Source organism: Schistocerca gregaria, chromosome 5 (assembly GCF_023897955.1).
Source record: "Schistocerca gregaria isolate iqSchGreg1 chromosome 5, iqSchGreg1.2, whole genome shotgun sequence".
Classification (NCBI taxonomy): Eukaryota; Metazoa; Arthropoda; class Insecta; order Orthoptera; family Acrididae; genus Schistocerca; species Schistocerca gregaria.
Window position 1 is genome coordinate 428,278,993 of NC_064924.1, and position 17,660 is coordinate 428,296,652.

A 17,660-nucleotide genomic window follows, 5' to 3' on the forward strand; every position below is an offset into this window, starting at 1 on the left:
CTTTGTTGGTAGAACACTTAGAAGATACGACAAACGCACTAGACAGCTTACATTACACTTGTCCGTCCTTTGCTGGATTACTGCTGCGCGGTGTGGGATCCTTACCAGGTGGGATTGACGGAGGACAACGAGAAAGTGCAAAGAAGGGCAGCTCGTTTCGTGTTATCGCGCCATAGGGGAGAGAGTGTCTCTGACATGATACGCGAGTTAGGGAGGCAGTCGCTGAAACAAAGGCGGTTTTCTTTGCGGCGAGATCTATTTACGAAATTTCAATCAGCAACTTTCTCCTCCGAATGCGAAAATATTTTGTTGACACCCACCTACGTAGGGAGAAATGATCATGATAATAAAATAAGATAAATCAGAGTCCGAGCGGAAAGATTTAGGTGTTTGCTTTTCCCACGCGCCATTAGAGAGTGGAATGGTAGAGAAGCAGTATGAAAATGGTTCGACGAACTCTCTGCCAGACACTTAAGTATGAATTCCAGAGTAACCATGTAGATGTTGATGTCGAATTTCATTAGCGAATATATGTATTGTAATGGTGCATTTAAAATGCCAAACTCCTCGAAGAGGTGTTGTATTGGGACTTAATGCTGGTTTACCTAATGGGTATATGTGTTATTTCTCTCTGTTTATTTTTATCCGATAATTCGCCTAAGTAGCTTACGGCAAAGATTAAAATGCGGTATGTCCACAGCAATCAAGCCTGTGGAGACAGAAAAAAATGAAGGACACTAATTTTCTTGTTTTGTAAAAACTATCGGATATTTCAGTGATCTTGTACTGTCTGTCTTTTTCCCGTCCATGACAGAGGACGTGAATTCCTGTTAAGCTCGCTTATAATGTAAAATATATTAATTCTTACAGTTATAAGCCAATGTCGCTTATCAGTTCATTATTTCACCTGATCTATCTATCTGTCACCAGTATTGGGACTTTGGGATTTTTAATCCATTTGTCATTACTTGCGTTTTAGATTCGTTCATAGTGAGTCCTTACATCTTGACTTGTGTGTTAAGCTCCTGGAGCACTGACTGCAGTTCCCTTGCAGTTTAGGCGAAAAGGGGTATATCGTCAGTGAACCTCAGATCTGTTAGTCTCTTCCCGTTGAGGCATATTCCGTCTTCCTTATTCCATTTTAGTTTCCTGAATATGTCCTCCAGTATGCAGGCAAATAGTTTTGGGGAGATGGGATCCCTTTGTCTAACTTCTCTTTCCACGCGGAGAGGTTGGCCTGTCTTTTCGGTTTTAACACTCGCGAAGCTGTTGTTTCGAAAGTTTCTTGGTAATTGGATTTATTTTGCTTCTACTCCTTGATTTCTTAGTGCTTGAAGTATGTTGGGTGTTCGATGGTATCGAATGCTTTGCTGTAATCAACTAAAGCAAGGTATATTTTGAGGTGGCGATCTTCCGATTTTTCTAGTATCTAATTTATGGTTGGAATATAGTTCACTGTGCTAAATCCTTTGCGGAATCCTGCTTATTCTGAGGGTTGGTTCTCGTCTAGCATCTTTGTTAATCGCCTTGTTAGTATTTCCGTGAACAGTTTATGCAGGTTAGACATCAGGCTTGTGGGTCTACAATTGTTCATGTCATCTTTCGTACCTTTTTTGTGCAAAAGCACAATTGTATTTGTTTCCCATTGGTCGGGAATGTCTTCGGTTTGTGTGATTTTGTTGAACACTTCTGTTCAAAATGGTTCAAATGGCTCTGAACACTATGGGACTTAACATCTGTGGTCATCAGTCCCCTAGAACTTAGAACTACTTAAACCTAACTAACCTAAGGACATCACACACATCCATGCCCCAGGCAGGATTCGAACCTGCGACCGTAGCAGTCGCGCGGTTCCGGACTGAGCGCCTAGAACAGCTAGACCACCGCGGCCGGCGAACACTTCTGTAATGGTTGGTGTTATGAGACCTTGGGCTTCTTTTAAGAGCTCATTGTATGTGTTGTCTTCTCGAGCCGACTTTCCATTTTTCAAATCATTGATGGTTGTTATAACCTCGCTGTGTATTATAGCGTGTATGGTTTCAGGTTGTTTGGGTCTGGAACGACAGGGTTGTAGTCTGTGGCTTTGTTTGGTAGAGAACTTGCGTATATTGCTTTGTAGAATGCCTTTGCTGATTTGATTATATCCCCTCTTGTGGTTAGAGGTTCTCTCGCCTGCTTCTTCGTTCCTAGTATCCATTGTTTCCCGCCCTGAGCGCTTATCCTCGCTTTTCTAATTGATTTGTTTGTTTCCAGTATTTATCTCGCGGATATCATTCCGTATTTCCCTTTTTGTTATTTTGTCTAGATTTGCGTATTCTTCTTTATTCCTGTCTGAAATATCTCTAGTTTTTAACATTGTCGATCTGTGGTCTATTAGCTGTAATAGGATGCTATTCAAATAAACTGAAAGCGTAGAGTCGTAATAGGTTTGGTTTCTGGTAATCATCTGATCGTTAAGGACTAACTCTTTATGTGTATGCAAATACTTTACCAGTTCAGTTTTCTCAAGGAGGCTTAGCTTTTTGCTTTTTGGAGCTTGGTGCAAGATTTGAAGACGTTCTAAGGTGAGTGGCTAGTGCCCACTTTATTAACGGTGAAGTGGGTTACCACATTATATTTTGTTTCATTACCCCTACAATTTTATTGTAATCATTTTCTTGTGACTCTGTTATAGTATACACTCTTAGATTGTTTGTTTATCGATACACCCGGTGGTTACAATTAAACTTCGCCTATTTAACACGTTAGAACACGGAATCTAATCACCGTACAAGTACCAAAATTGGTTGCGGTAACGTCAAAGAATCAGACTCATTTGAACTGAAACACTTTTAACTTGCTATTACGGTACATCATACCATTACAAACCGGTACCAGTACTGCTACAAAATATGGCACTCATCAGTGTCCAGAAGAGTCTGAATGCGCAGGATTGCACTCTGCATAGCAGAACGAAGCACTGCCGTAAGTATAGTGTCTGCCTCTCTTGATATGCTCCGCTTCAAGCCAGCACATGTGAGAATGCTCCCCTCGTAAACTGTGTCCTTAAGGCAGCCGCATAATCAGAAATCACAGGGAGCGAGACCAAGTGGTCACGCCAGCCAAGCATATGGAAACGATCGTTTTCAAATGTGTTTCGGAGAAGCAAGCGAACTTCACGAGCGATGTACGCTGGGGCTCACTTAGGATGAAAACTGTTGAGTACAATGCGAATCTCTCCTGTAGGGCACGTATGATATGATGGCGAAGCATATCGCAGTAATGCTGGCCAGTCACACTGCACGTCTTTGGCCCTTGAGCGCCACCCTGTTCAAAAAAGAATGGGCCAATGATGAACGTAGCCGTAAAGCCACACCATAAGGTGGCACGGTCACCATGCAGAGGAACTTTAAGCACAGTGACTGGAGGATAGCCTGCCTGTGTGGCCGAGCTGTTCTAGGCGTTGCAGTCTGGAACCACGCGATCGCTACGGTCGTAGGTTCGAATACTGCCTCGGGCATGGATGTGTGTGATGTCCTTAGGTTAGTTAGGTTTAAGGAGTTCTAAGTTCTAGGGGACTGATGACCTCAGATGTTAAGTCCCATAGTGCTCAGAGCCATTCGAACCATTTTGAACTGGAGGATAAGATCCTCACACTCGGAAATTCTGTGTTTTCACCTTCCCCATCATAGAAAAATGAGCTTCGTCTGTCCATAGAATGGTCCAGGGCCAGTCCTCCTCAACTTCAATCCTTGCGAGAAATAGAGATCGAAGTGAACACGTCGTTGAGCGTACTGTGGCACAAGCTGCTGTACAGTAGGATCTCGTACGGATACCATTTGACAATGGTTTGAAGCACCTTCCGTACAGTGGACCACGGGACGTTCAGCTGTTGTGACAAAGCACACTCACTGCCTGACGATCAGAAGTTGTGGTAAGCGTTGTCTGCAATAGCAAAGCGATTTCATCAACCACATGTGGTGCAACCGGTTGTCAGCCTCTTCCCGAAGCGGCGTCCAGTTCTCCGGCTGATTCGAACTTCTTCATCATGCTCCGCACAGCAGGTGTAGAAAGAGGACTATTCCGTAATCCTTTCAGATGGTGGTATTCTCGAAGTGCAGCTGCAGCATTTTTGTTGTTGTAATAATAGAGCTTCACCGATAATGTCCTACTCCTTTTGTCCAAGCTCATGTTGACACGTCAACAAATGCACTTCGACTGGTCAGGTGTGTGAGACTATGAATCACGATGACTGATCACGCCACCAGGTGGCCATAGTTGGAACTGGACGGTGGCGCTGTGACACATGTAAATCATGCACTCCATATTCCAGACATGAATGCTATAAAGTGTGGTACTCATACGGTAATTAGTTTCCGTGTTATAACGTGTTAAACAAGGCAAGTTTAATTATAAACACCCAGCACTTTAATGTGTAATCCATATTAGTACATGCGTCAGATGTTTGACCAGATGAAGTGCAGCACTATTGCCGCAAATGGAAAATATTTAAGCGCAGTGCTGTACGCGCGTTAATTGTTTTACTTAAATCCAGATTTAGGTTTCCTATTTAAAGAGTAAAATTTTTGAGAAATTATAGTACTATTACCCTATTAATTGAGGTGACAGAAGTCACTGAATACCTCCTAATATCGTGACAGACCTCCTTTTGCCCCGCTTAGTGCAGCAGCTTGACGTTGCATGGACTCAAAAAGCATTGGAAGTCCCCTGCAGAAATATTAAACCATAACTGCGGAAGTGTTGCCAGTGGGGATTTTGTGCACGAACTGACCTCTCGATTACGTCCCATAAATGTTCAAGAGGTGACAAAACAATTCGTTAGAAGTGTCTAGAATGTTCTCCAAACCTGTGGTGAACAATTGTGGCTCAGTGGCATGGTGCATTGTCATCCATAAAAATTCCATCGTTGTTTGAGAACATGAAGTACATGAATGGCTGCATATGGTCTCCAAGTAGCTGAACATAACTATTTCCAATCAATGATCGGTTCAGTTGGACCAAAGGACCCAGTCCATTCCATGTAAAAACAGCCCGCATCATTACGGAGCCAATACCAGCTGGCACATTGCCTTGTTGACAACTTGCTCCATGGCTTCATGGGGTCTGCTCCACACTAGAACCCCACCATGAGCTATTACCAACTGAAATTAGAGCTCACCTGACCAGGCCACGGTTTTCCACTCGTCTAGGGTCCAATGAATATGGTCACGAGCCCAGGAGAAGTGCTGCAAGCGATGTCACGCTGTTAGCTAAGGGACTGGGGGCGGTCGTCTGCGGTCATAGCCCTTTAACACCACATTTCGCTGCCTCACACAGTGTTTCTTCCCTGACAGTACTGACAACTCTATACAAACGCCGCTGTTCTCGGTCGTTAAGTGAAGACAGTCGGCCACTGCATTGCCCTTGGTGACAAGTAATGCTAGAAATTTGGTATTCTCGGCACACTCTTGACACTGTGGATTTCGGAATACTGAACTCCCTAACGATATCCGGAATGGAATGGGAAAAAATTGAAAATTTGTGGTAAGCTCCTATGGCACCAAAGTGCTGAGGTTATCGGTCCCTAGGCTTACACACTACTTCATCTGATTTAAACTAACTTACGCTAAGGACAACACACACACACACATACACACACACACACACACACATGCACACACACACACCGATGCCCGAGGGAGGACTCGAACCTCCGACGGGGGTAGCCGTGCGAACCGTGTAAATGCGTCTGAGACCGCGCGGCGGAACGGAATGTCCAACATGTCTAGCTCCGAGTATTATTTCGCGCTCAACGTCTGTTAGTATCCGTTGTACGGCCATAATCATGCTGGAATCCTTTTCACATGAACCCCCGAGTATAAACGACAACTCTGCCAACGAACTGCTCTCTTCTGAGCTGTGTACGAGACACTTCCATCATCTGTATGCATATCGCTATTCCATGATTTTTGTCACCTCATTGTATACTGCAAAATTTGTGTCGTCACTTCTGTAGAGACCGTTTTTTTTTTTTACCTACAGGGCAAAGGACGGTACGATTCAGCTATAAAGCTACGGTGCGGGGGAAATAACAAAAAATTTCGGAGCACAGCAAACCTTACTTAAAACACATGGTGGTCAGTTAAAAAAGCAGTGCTGACATAGCACCACACTTACCGGATTTGAAACCACGCAGGCAAATACGGTAAGCAATAATTCGTTCCAGTCAGACTTATAAGTTTGCATGCAAGACACGTACTGTTCACACTCTTCCGCTGTTTCGCTATCCCTGCCACTTTATTTTAATCATTCTACTGGTGAGTGTGTATACGCTCTTTATTTATACAGTGGTATACTTTAACGTGTAATCCAAATTAGTACACCTAACAGCCCCTTGACCAGCAAAGAAGGGCAAGCACTACTTGCCATGAGTAGCAGATATTTACAAAAGTGCTGCACGCACCCTAATTTTATGATTTAAATTCAGATTTTTCTTTTTGAAAAATGAAGTTTTCAAGAAAGTAACTGTATAAATTTCCGACGTTATGTCTAAAGTAATGTTAGGGTTGCGCGAATGCCTGACCCTTAGCGCTAGGTTACCTAGTCAACCGACAGCGCGAACCCCATGTGTTTTGAATGCGAACTTGTAAGTGTGATTGGAACGAGTTATTGCTCACTGTACAGGTTGTACTACGTGGTTTCAAAACGTGTAAGTGTGGTCTTAGGCCTGTACCGCTTTTTCAGCTGACCTCGGTCTGTAAGGTAAGGATTGCAGCGAGCGAAATTATTTTGTGGTTTTTCCCGCACGGTAGTTCTTAATAGCTGAATCGTTCTGTTCTTTGCCTGGAGGTACACAGAACGGTCTTCACAGATGTGGCGAATGCAGATTTTGTAGCACATTAAAGTAAGTTTTCTAGCAAATCTTTTCATTTCGAGTAAAGTTCTCCAGGATAGGACCTTTCCCTGAAGAATACTGTTTTCTTTTTCTTATAGATTTTTCGATGCTGCTGCTGAAGGGCGAAACACGTTAATAAAAGTATCGTTCCCTCTGCAATCAAGACTGATGATTTTCTTTCGAAATACTATCTATGGTTGCCGTACCACTTACGCCGTGGAATGAGAAGAACTGGACAACACTGTACTCCTAGCATCCTATTATACTGGCGGGTCCAACTGTCGTTACATCTGGTTGTCAGTTCATTATTACTTGGGAGTGTCTGGATACTTTTGACTGATAGTGTACTTAACTTCAGTTTTCGATGTGATAATTAAAACTTGTTGACTATCCCCTTTGCCGTATGGGACTTTCCGCTTGCCTATCTCTCACCTTTTGGCTCGGGTCGGCTAGAGGTTTAGTTTGAAAGATCCGCTGATTCGATCCGTCGCAGGGAAAGCAGGCAATGCCCTCTTGCATAGGGCAGGGGACGTGTGGAGCTCCGGTGGCGACACGGAGACGGGTGGTTGCTGCTTCGGTAGGCTGTATTGGCTTTTCCGTTGCTTCAAGGGAATTCTTTGACAGTTGTCTTAAGTGACTTTGGACTTCTGTTCCAATGTTAATGCGGTTTTAAGTGTTGCAAGTATGAACTGGGCAGTTATTGAGTTCGTTTGGGTTACTGCAGTTGTGTTTAAATTTTCATGTGGTTTTAAGTGCTGCTCAGAACAGCCGGGCAACCACTGGGTTCGTTAGCTTTGTAGCAACTTGTTTAAATTTACCCGTGATTTTAGTTGCTCCTCAGGTCAGCTGGGCAGCTGTTGAGATCATTTGAGTTGTTGCAGTTGTTAATTAAATTTTCGTGAGTTTTAGGTGCGGCGCAGATTAGCCAGACAGCTGTTGGCATTGCTGATGCTGCTGCCGATTTTGCTTCTCATATGCGTGTTGATAAGTATATGAAAAAGTAAATTAATTACAAGCTACGGTGTGCACACTCTATATTCAACATGTAAACGTCACTATAGATATTCGGACATAGGTTTATTACATGTTCGATATGTATGCCACCCTTGGCGATGACGAGGCCGCAGACGAATAGCGAAATCCTGCATGACCCGCTGAAGTATCGGAACACCGATGCTATCGATGACCTCCAGAATGGCTGTTTTCAGCTCAGCAGTGGCTTTGGGGATTATTGCTGTGCACCTTGTCTTAGATATAGCTCCACAAAAAGGAGTCGCATGTGTTCAGATATGGGCAATATGGCGGCCAGTCGAGGCCCATGCCAGTGGCCTCTGGGTACCCCAGAGCCAGAATGCGGTCCCCTAAGTGCTACTCCAGGACATCAAACACTCTCCTGCTTCGTTGCGGACGAGCTCCGTCTTGCATGAAACACATCTTGTCGAAATCAGGCCACTTTGGATAATGGAGATGAAATCAGTTTTCAAAACCTTCGCGTACCGTTCGGTAGTCACTGTGCCATCAAGAACTATCCTTCCGACTGTTCCGTGGCTGGACAATTCACAGCACACAGTCACGCATTGAGGGTGAAAAGACTTCTCATCTGCGAAATGCGGATTCTCAGTCCCCCCAAGCGCGCCAGTTTTGTTTATTGAGGAACCCATCCAAATGGAAGTGGGCTTCGTCGCTAAATCAAAAGATACAGTGCATACCAATCATGCCCCGCGGCCAACAGTGCAATTTGAACGTCCTAATGCAAACCATTCAGAAATTATGACGATTTCATTTCATATAGTTCAATAATTGTTCAATAAATTTCACCCTCTAGTAAAGTGGATGTAACTGCTGTACAGCTAAGGCTAGCAGCTTTCCGCCGCGCGGGATTAGCCGACCGATCGAAGGCGCTGCAGTCATGGGCTGTGCGGCTGGTCCCGGCGGAGGTTCGAGTCCTCCCTCGGACATGGGTGTGTGTGTGTGTGTGTTTGTCCTTAGAATAATTTAGGTTAAGTAGTGTGCAAGCTTAGGGACTGATGATCTTAGTCCCATAAGATTTCACACATATTTGAACATTTTTGCTAGCAGCTTCCCGGTTGATTATCGAGGCTGGAGGTCGATGTTGGTTGTCCTCATGGCTGTTGTGAACTGAAGAGAGCTGTTGCCCATGTTTACCAATTCTGTTAAGGCCGCAGTAGTAGGCGTTGGACTCTACGGACATTATACTTCAGCGATTACGGGATTGTCCGCTATTAGCGGATTGAAATCCATTTGCGTAGGAAGGCGTGGATGATAATTGCTTTAAAACGCTGAAAAAAAAGTATGTCTCCAGAATGAGATTTTCACTCTGCAACGGAGTGTGCCGGCAGATTAAAACTGTGTTCCGGGCCGAGACTCGAACTCGGGACCTTTGCCTTTCGCGGGCAAGTGCTCTACCAACTTTTTTTCCCCTCGTTATTGATCGTTGTGTTTGGTCGTTGGGGACGGCGCAAGACATCCTGTTCAAGTTCGGTGGTTGATCCTTCGACTCAGTTTTTTATTACAGAGGCCAACCGGCTCTCTGACCGAACACGCTGAGCTACCGTGCCGTAACTGAGCTGTGAGGACGGGGCATGAGTCGTGCTTGGGTAGCTCAGTTGGTAGAGCACTTGCCCGCGAAATGCAACGGTCCCGAGCTCTAGTCTCGGTCCGGCACACGGTTTTAATCTGCCAGGAAGTTTCAAAAAGTATGTCCTTCAGCCTAGCATATCTGCAATTATCGTGTGCCCTTGTGGCCCAAGTGGTTGTCAGCCCTAGCCACTCATTTGGTTGTTGAAACAAGTGGTTGTTAAGGGATTATAATTGGGATAATTCCCAAGCCAACCACTCAAGAATTGTTCGTGGAATCGAATTCTGGTTACACCCCCGTACAGTGGCTTCCTTCCGCGAGATATCGGTCTCGTGTGGAGCCGGCAGCGGCTGTGGCGGTTAGCGGCACGACACGAGCCAGCCGGGGCGCGCCTTAGCGCCGCCCCTGTATAATGCGGCGCGACGCCTTGGGCGCCCCGGAGCCAGCGCCGCTTAACTTTACGGCGCCATCGCGTTTACTGCCACCGCACGACCGCGAGCCGCCGCCTCGCAGCAACTCCGGCAGCCTCGCGGCGCGCTGTAAATTTCCTGGCGAAATCTTCATTCGGCTCAGCGGTCGCGCGTGCGACCTCCTAGCCTCTGTTCCAGGGCATCGGCCGACGCCCTAGACCGAGCAATACTGTCACCAAGTGCGCTACCAGTATCACGTCCATCTATAAAATAATTCAGGGCCCTAGCAGCCGTCGTGTGCAGAGTTCATCTAATAGAGCTGGTAGTTGGTTCTCGGGCGTATTGGCCGTCGTAGACTAATAAACTGGTGTCCGTAATTAAAGCAACAATAGCACTATTTCCCCATCCTGTGTCTAATTCACGTTATAATCATAAAAACTGTCTACAAATATCTGTACGATCGTGTTCTACACGGATAACCAGGCCAACGATGACGTCAGGGCATCTATCGAACGGGGTAGTGTTTTTCGGGTAGTCCCACATCCACAGTCGCTGTGTACAAAGTCATAAACGGTGATATATGGCACAGGGAAGACACCTACCCGACTCTCTGCAGTGGAGGGCCTTAGGGAGAATGGAAGCAGGACAGTTACAAACTGGTGTGGTCCGATATCTTAACTTGAATCGTTCTAGTGCTTCTCGGCTGTGGTTACAGTCTGTAGAGACCGAAGGCACGGTGACCACGTGTGACATAGAAAGAGAGGACCGTTATGTGGATGTAAGAGCACGACGGTACGGCCTTAGTACTGCACGGCACGTGGCGTCTACCCTCGCAGCATCCAATGTATGTATTGTATCGAGACAAACGGTGCACAAAAATCGCTTTGGCAGAACGGCCTTTACTGTTAGAGACCTGCTGTATGTGTATCTGTGACACGTCTTCACCGAAGGGAATGTCTAGAGAGAGTCGCGCTGTCTGAGGCGCTGCAGTCATGGACTGTGCGGCTGGTCCCGGCGGAGGTTCGAGTCCTGCCTCGGTCACGGGCATGGGTGTCTGTGTTTGTCCTTAGGATAGTTTAAGTTAAGTAGTGTGTAAGCTTAGGGACTGATGACCTTAGCAGTTAAGTCCCATAAAATTTCACACACATTTGAACTTTTTTTTTTTTGTCTAGAGAGGAGTCGTCATCATGCCACCTGGATGGTCGAACAGAGTGGGTCGATATTCTTTTCACAGATAAGTGATACTAATACTCGATGGATTCCCACCTGGATAATAATAATAATAATGTCGTGTGGAACACGATTTCGAGACCCAAACGTTGTGGGAAGAGATCGATATCGAGGAAGATCTGTAATGAAGTGCACAGGGATTATGTTGACCACTCGAACAGCTCTTTATGAAATTGTGCGGATGAAATGGAAAGGTTTAATTACTGTCAAGTATCGCGACGAGAGTTTGGGACCTCACGTGCGCTTGTTGAGAAGTACTGTGGGCCCAGATTTCGTACTGGAGACGATAATGCTCGGCCTCATATAGCGTGATCGATCGATGTTTTCTTGGAAACGGAACATACTGCACGCAAGGCGTGGCCTGCTCGCTCTCTTGATTTGGATCCCATACAGCATGTCTGGCACGGATTAGGGAGACGTTCCACATCACGTCAGCATCCACCAACCACTCTCCAAGACTTGCGAGCAGCTCTGCAGCAAGAGTGGGCGTTATTGCCTCAAAATGAGGCTCATGACATCATTCACAGCATACCCCGTCGTTGTCAGGCCTGTATTACCGGCAGAGGTGGTCACTACCTCTACTGACCACATCAACCAGTTACTGGAATGTGTGTACAAATGCGTTAAGTTGAAAAAAAAAAGCCAAGAACATTTTGTCTACCGCTATGCACGTTGCAATTGTTTGAGTTCTGTATTCTTTACATTGTTTCTACTTCTCTATCATCTCTTTAACTATTTTGTGGCAAAAAAACAAGCAACCTTGGAAAAATTCCGTTTGTTGCTTTAATTTTGGAGACCAGAGAATGAATCTAACATCTTCAAGGATTCGGATTATTTCATGTGAAATTACACGACTGTCGTTCAGTAAGTAATACAACATTTTTTCTGAAAGCAGGTTGGTTTTATTCAGAAGTCAACTACACCATATCATTCCCCACTCTTTTGTCTACAAAACTCTATTTTTGAACACAATATTCGTTCAGTGTGACTGCATACTCAAACTTACTAGGAGGGCCTTTGTGATAGCATGGTACCATTTTGCTGGTCGACGTCGGAGATGACGCCTTGTTGCATCAATAACCTCCTCATCATCCACGTATTGCTTCCTGAGGAGGGCATTCTGCATTGGGCCAAACAGGTGGCAGTCGGAAGATGCGAGATCCTGTATGTAGTGTGGATAAGGAAGAATAGTCCAAAGAAGTTTTGTGGATTCCTCTTGTGTGCGCTGACGTGTGTGAATCCTTGGGTCGTTACGGAAAAGAAGAAGTTCGTTTACATTATTGCGGCGATGAACACGCTGAAGCCGTTCTTTCAATTTACTGACGGTAGCACAATACAACTACGAGTTGATGGTTACACCATGAGGGAGGACACCAAACAGAATAGCCCCTTCAGAGTCCCAGAAAACCGTCTCCATGATTTTATCGGCTGACGGCACGGCTTTGAACTTTTTCTTCGGAGGAGATGTGGCGTGGCGCTACTCCATAGATTGACGTTTTGTTTCCCGTTCGGTGTGATGAATCCATGTCACATCGCCGGTGATGACGTTCGGCAAAAAATTCTCATTATCAGTTTCATAACTCGCAAGAAATTGCGCACAGATTGTTCTTCGTTGCTCTTTATGGTCTTCTGTTAGGCGGAGAGGAACCAGTGGGCACGCAGCTTTGACTATACCAAGTGGTGGACGAGTGTGTCAGCACTACCAACGAAGACGTCTATATATGCAGCGAGCTGTTTGATTGTGATCTGTCGATCACATCGAATGAAAGTGTTCGCACGTTCCAAAATTGTAAGAGTTACAGGCGTGTACGGCTGACCGGTACTCTAGAGATCGGACAGGTTTGCGCGACCTCGTTGCCATATAATGGACGCCTCGCCCAACGAAACACCGTGGTTTTGTTCACTGCCAGGTCTCCATAGACATTCAGTAAGTCCCAATGAATATCTACTGTGCTCTGGTTTTCTGCCAAAAGAACGTCTCTGTTTAGAACGAACCTTCGTGATAAACGCCATTTTGGATGCTACGTATAGCACCGCCACCTCTAGGAAGTTCAAGAAACTACAGGAGCTGTAACGCGAATATTCCATAATGTCCCACAACAAATTCGACATTTTTCCACCCGAAACTGACCGAGAAAAATATTTTCCTTTACATATTGAATGCCCCTCGTATGTAGTTGTCGTTTCAATAGATCCAAAGTGAGGAGATCCTCAAAGATGTCGAACATGTCAGAAAAACAACAATACACAGTAAATATTTACAATGAAAAACTTATATCCTAAGTGAAACTGTTGTTATCCAAATAAAAAAAATCTTAAACATATTTTTGTTCAGACTATAATACATAACTTGTCGCAAAACATGTACGTGCTCAGTTCACTGAGGTGCATAAAGGGGTGGACAAAAATATGGAAACAATACAAATGCAACACATTACAACGCCCAATACGGTATATAAGAACCGCTGGCATTCAAAACAGCTTCCACTCGTATCGGAATGGCTAAATACATGTATACCTTTCTTCCTACAAAATAAAGGCAATTTCAGGTAACGACGATGGAGGTGGATAGCGATTACGCGTCCTTCTCACCAAAGCAGACCAGAAAGTCCCAATAACCCTAAGTTCTGATGACTGTGATCATTAGGGGAGATGAGACAATTCATCATGGTGCTTAATGGTGCTTACGGAAACAGTTCGGGCAGTACGAGGTGTGAGAACAAGGGCCCTGTCGTCTTGGAACACAGTACCACCAACAGGGAACAAACACTGTACCACGGGATGGACTTGATCAGCCAAAATGGTCACATAATCCTTCACAGTATTATGACCTTGCAGAGTAACCATGGTGTCCATGTAGTACCTCGATATGCTTGCCCAAATCGTCCCCATCCCCCCCCCCCCCCCTTCCCCTCCCAAGTTACACTTTTCGGACATAAATTCGGCTAGAAGCATGAAACAAGACTCATCAAACTATTGGCGTTCTTCTATTGCGCCATAGTCCAGGTTTTATGGATTCGGCATTTGCATGGATGGGCATTTGCATCACCGATGTATGGTAACGAAATTCCAACTCTCCGTGCAATTCACCGGTTATGGAGCACCCTTTGTTTTGTTTTGGTGCAGACGTGGTTCGCGATTGCGACACTCTGTTCTCCAGTGACTTTTGCGCCTGTCGTCCTCTTATTTTTGGTCAGATTTCCCTTCAAAAACCGTGCGTCACGATCACTCGGCATACACTTTCGTCCACGCTGTGAGTAACCGAACGACGTTTTTCCGCTTTTCCTATATGAGGCTGCAGTATAAATCTTCGGTACGGTGGCTCTTGAAGCACTCAACAATTCGGTTATCTTGATTACGAAAGGAACCTCAATACGAGAACCAATAGTTTGCCCACATTACAATTAACTCAGATACGACCTAATGCACTCACAGCTACACTGCCCTGACCACGATTCACAAATGCAACGCATTGGGCATGCACAGGTGCGTTTCGTCGTCAAATACAACAGCGCAACCGACAGGTTCAAATGGCACTGAGCACTATGGGACTTAACATCTGTGGTCATCAGTCCCCTAGAACTTAGAACTACTTAAACCTAACTAACCTAAGGATATCACGCACATCCATGCTTGAGGCAGGATTCAAACCTGCGACCGTAGCAGTCGCGCGGTTTCGGACTGAGCGCCTAGAACCGCTAGACCACCGCAGCCGGCCAACCGACAGACCCGGCTAGCATCTGCATTTGTGTTCAAGCTTGCATTTGTCACGGTACTTCCATATTTTTGTACAACCGTTGAATGATAATTCTTATGCTATATGCAGCCATGGAAAATCAAATAGAAAAATTGTTTTGCAACACTTATTTGCAATGATCGCGTTACTGCACTAAGTTTATATGGATCGTAGATTGTGCTAATACTCGCATTATTTGATATTATTAGTCACATATACATATCAGCTGGTTCTAGGTTCTATTTGGAAATTCATGAGAGGAGCGGAAGGAGTTGGCCACCAATAAATCCTTTAAGCTCATGTTGAAATGAACTTTACAACTGGTTAAACTTGTTATGGATGCTGGCAAACTATTGAAAATTTGTGTTCCAGAATAATGGACACTTTTCTGGATGAAAATCTTAGATGTTTGTGGAGATTATTCTCATTTCTAGTATTGATGCCATGAATTGCGCTGTTCGTTTGAAAACGATATATAGTTTAACGACAAATTTCATCAAGAAACAAAGCAGTAGTTAGTACCCCTAATTCCGTAAATAAGCATCTGGAAGATTGTTTTGAGCACATGCGACAAATATTCTTGCTACACTTTTTTGGACGCGTGAAGCTTCACTTGGATTTGATGAGTTACCCCTATAATAAACCCTTACGACATTATGGAACGAAAGCAATCGTAGTATTATTGATTATTTTATATCACCCACGTCTGTCAACATTCGCACTGCGAACAGAGATTTGTTAAGGTGCTTCAGCAGCTCTGTGGTATACTCCTTATTATGAATCTCTTATCCAAAGAATTTAACACTGTTAACTTCTTTCGTCTGCTGATAAGTCATGTTTTAGGCATATGCTAGCAGGAAACTTCTTAGAAACTCTAAACTGCATGTAGTGTGTTATTTCAAAATTACTTATTACTGTCTACGAAAATTTTATTAAACGATCTTTGGAACCTAATTTGTTATTTACTGCAGTGATTGTGTCTTTTAAAAAAATAAAAAAATAAAAAACTATGCGTCCTAATACGAAACTTTGTGGGGCATCATATTAATTAATTATCAGTTGCATAATGCCTTATAGCTTAATATGTATCTGTTTCCTAATGACATTCTTTTTCTCCTGTCAGAGAAATAGGATTTGAACCATTTGACAGCATTTCCTGATACCCCGTAATATTCTAATGTATATTGTGATTTACACAGTCAAATTCCTTTCACAGATTACAAAATATACCCGTACCCTGTAATTTACTGTCTAATCACCCGAGTACATACTCGCTATATGTACAGGTAGCCTTCTCAGTATCAGAACCGTTAATTACACAAAGCCTTACAGAAGGTGCAAAACAAACCCAAAGAGATGCACACTAAGACTCGAACATGGAAACTTTGCCTTCCATCGACAAGTGCTCTACCAGCTGAACTTTTGAGATACAACTAACGACACACGGCTACCCCTCCTCCCCCCCCCCCCCTCCCCACCTTGTTCTCTCATGGCATTGCTTTCTCCAGTACCCCTTTTTCCCACCTTCCAAGTGGTACTGGTAGACGTTTTAGGCTGTAGGTTGAGTCCCAGTGCAGCACACAGTTTTTTTATCTGCCAAGAAATTTGATAATACGGTAATAACAATTTGCATATCTCTCGATTTAGTACGTCACATTACCGTCACTTTAAGGAGTTTTTAGTTCAGAGAAATATGTAATTTGAAAATCATTCGTCCTCATATTTTAGATTTACTTGTGTCAAGCACTTGGTTTAAGAACTATAATACACCGAAGCGCCAGAGGAACTGGTATAGGCATGCGTATTCAAATACCCCTACGTAAACAGGCAGAATACGACGCTACCGTCGGCAACGCCTCTATATAAGACAACAAGTGTCTGGGGCAGTTGTTTGATCGGTTACTGCTGCGGCAATGGCAGCTCGTGAAGATTTAGGTGAGTCTGAACGTGTTGTTATAGAAGGCGCACGAGCGATGCGACACAGCATCTCCGACGTATCGATGAAGTGGGGATTTTCCGGTACGACCATTTCACGAGTCTACCGTGAATATCAGGAATCCGGTAAAACATCAAATCTGCGGCATCGATGCGGTCGGAAAAATATCGTACAAAAACGGGGCCAACGACGACGGGAGGGCCTCGTTCAACGCGACAGAAGTGCAACCCTTCTGCAAACTGCTGCAAATTTCAGTGCTGGGCCATCAAAAAGTGCCAGCGTGCGAACCATTTAACGAAACATAATTGGTATGGGCTTTCGGAGCCTGTTGCCTGGTCGAAGGAGTCTCGTTTCAAAATGTACAGAGCGGGTGGACGTGTACGGGTATAGAGATAACCTCATGAATCCATGGACCCTGCATCTCAACAGGGGACTGTTCAAGCTGGTGGACGCTCTGTAATGGTGTGGGGCGTGTGCAGTTGGAGTGATACAGGACGCCTGATAGGTCTACATACGACTCTGACAGGTGACACAGGTGACACTGCCTGATCACCTGCATCCATTCATGTTCATTGTGCATTCCGACAGACTTGCGCAATTCCAGCAGCACCCTACTCGTCCAGAATTGCTACAGAGTGGCTTCAGGAACACGCTTATGAGTTTAAACACTTCCGCTGGCCACCAAACTCACCAGACATGAACATTATTGAGCATGTCTGGAATGCCTTGGAGCGCGCTGTTCAGAAGAGATCTCCACTCCCTCGTACTCTTACTGGTTCATGGACAGTCCTGCAGGATTCATGGCGTCAGTTCCCTCCAGCACTACTTCAGATATTAGTCGAGTCCATGCCCATCGTGCTGGGGCACTTCTGCGT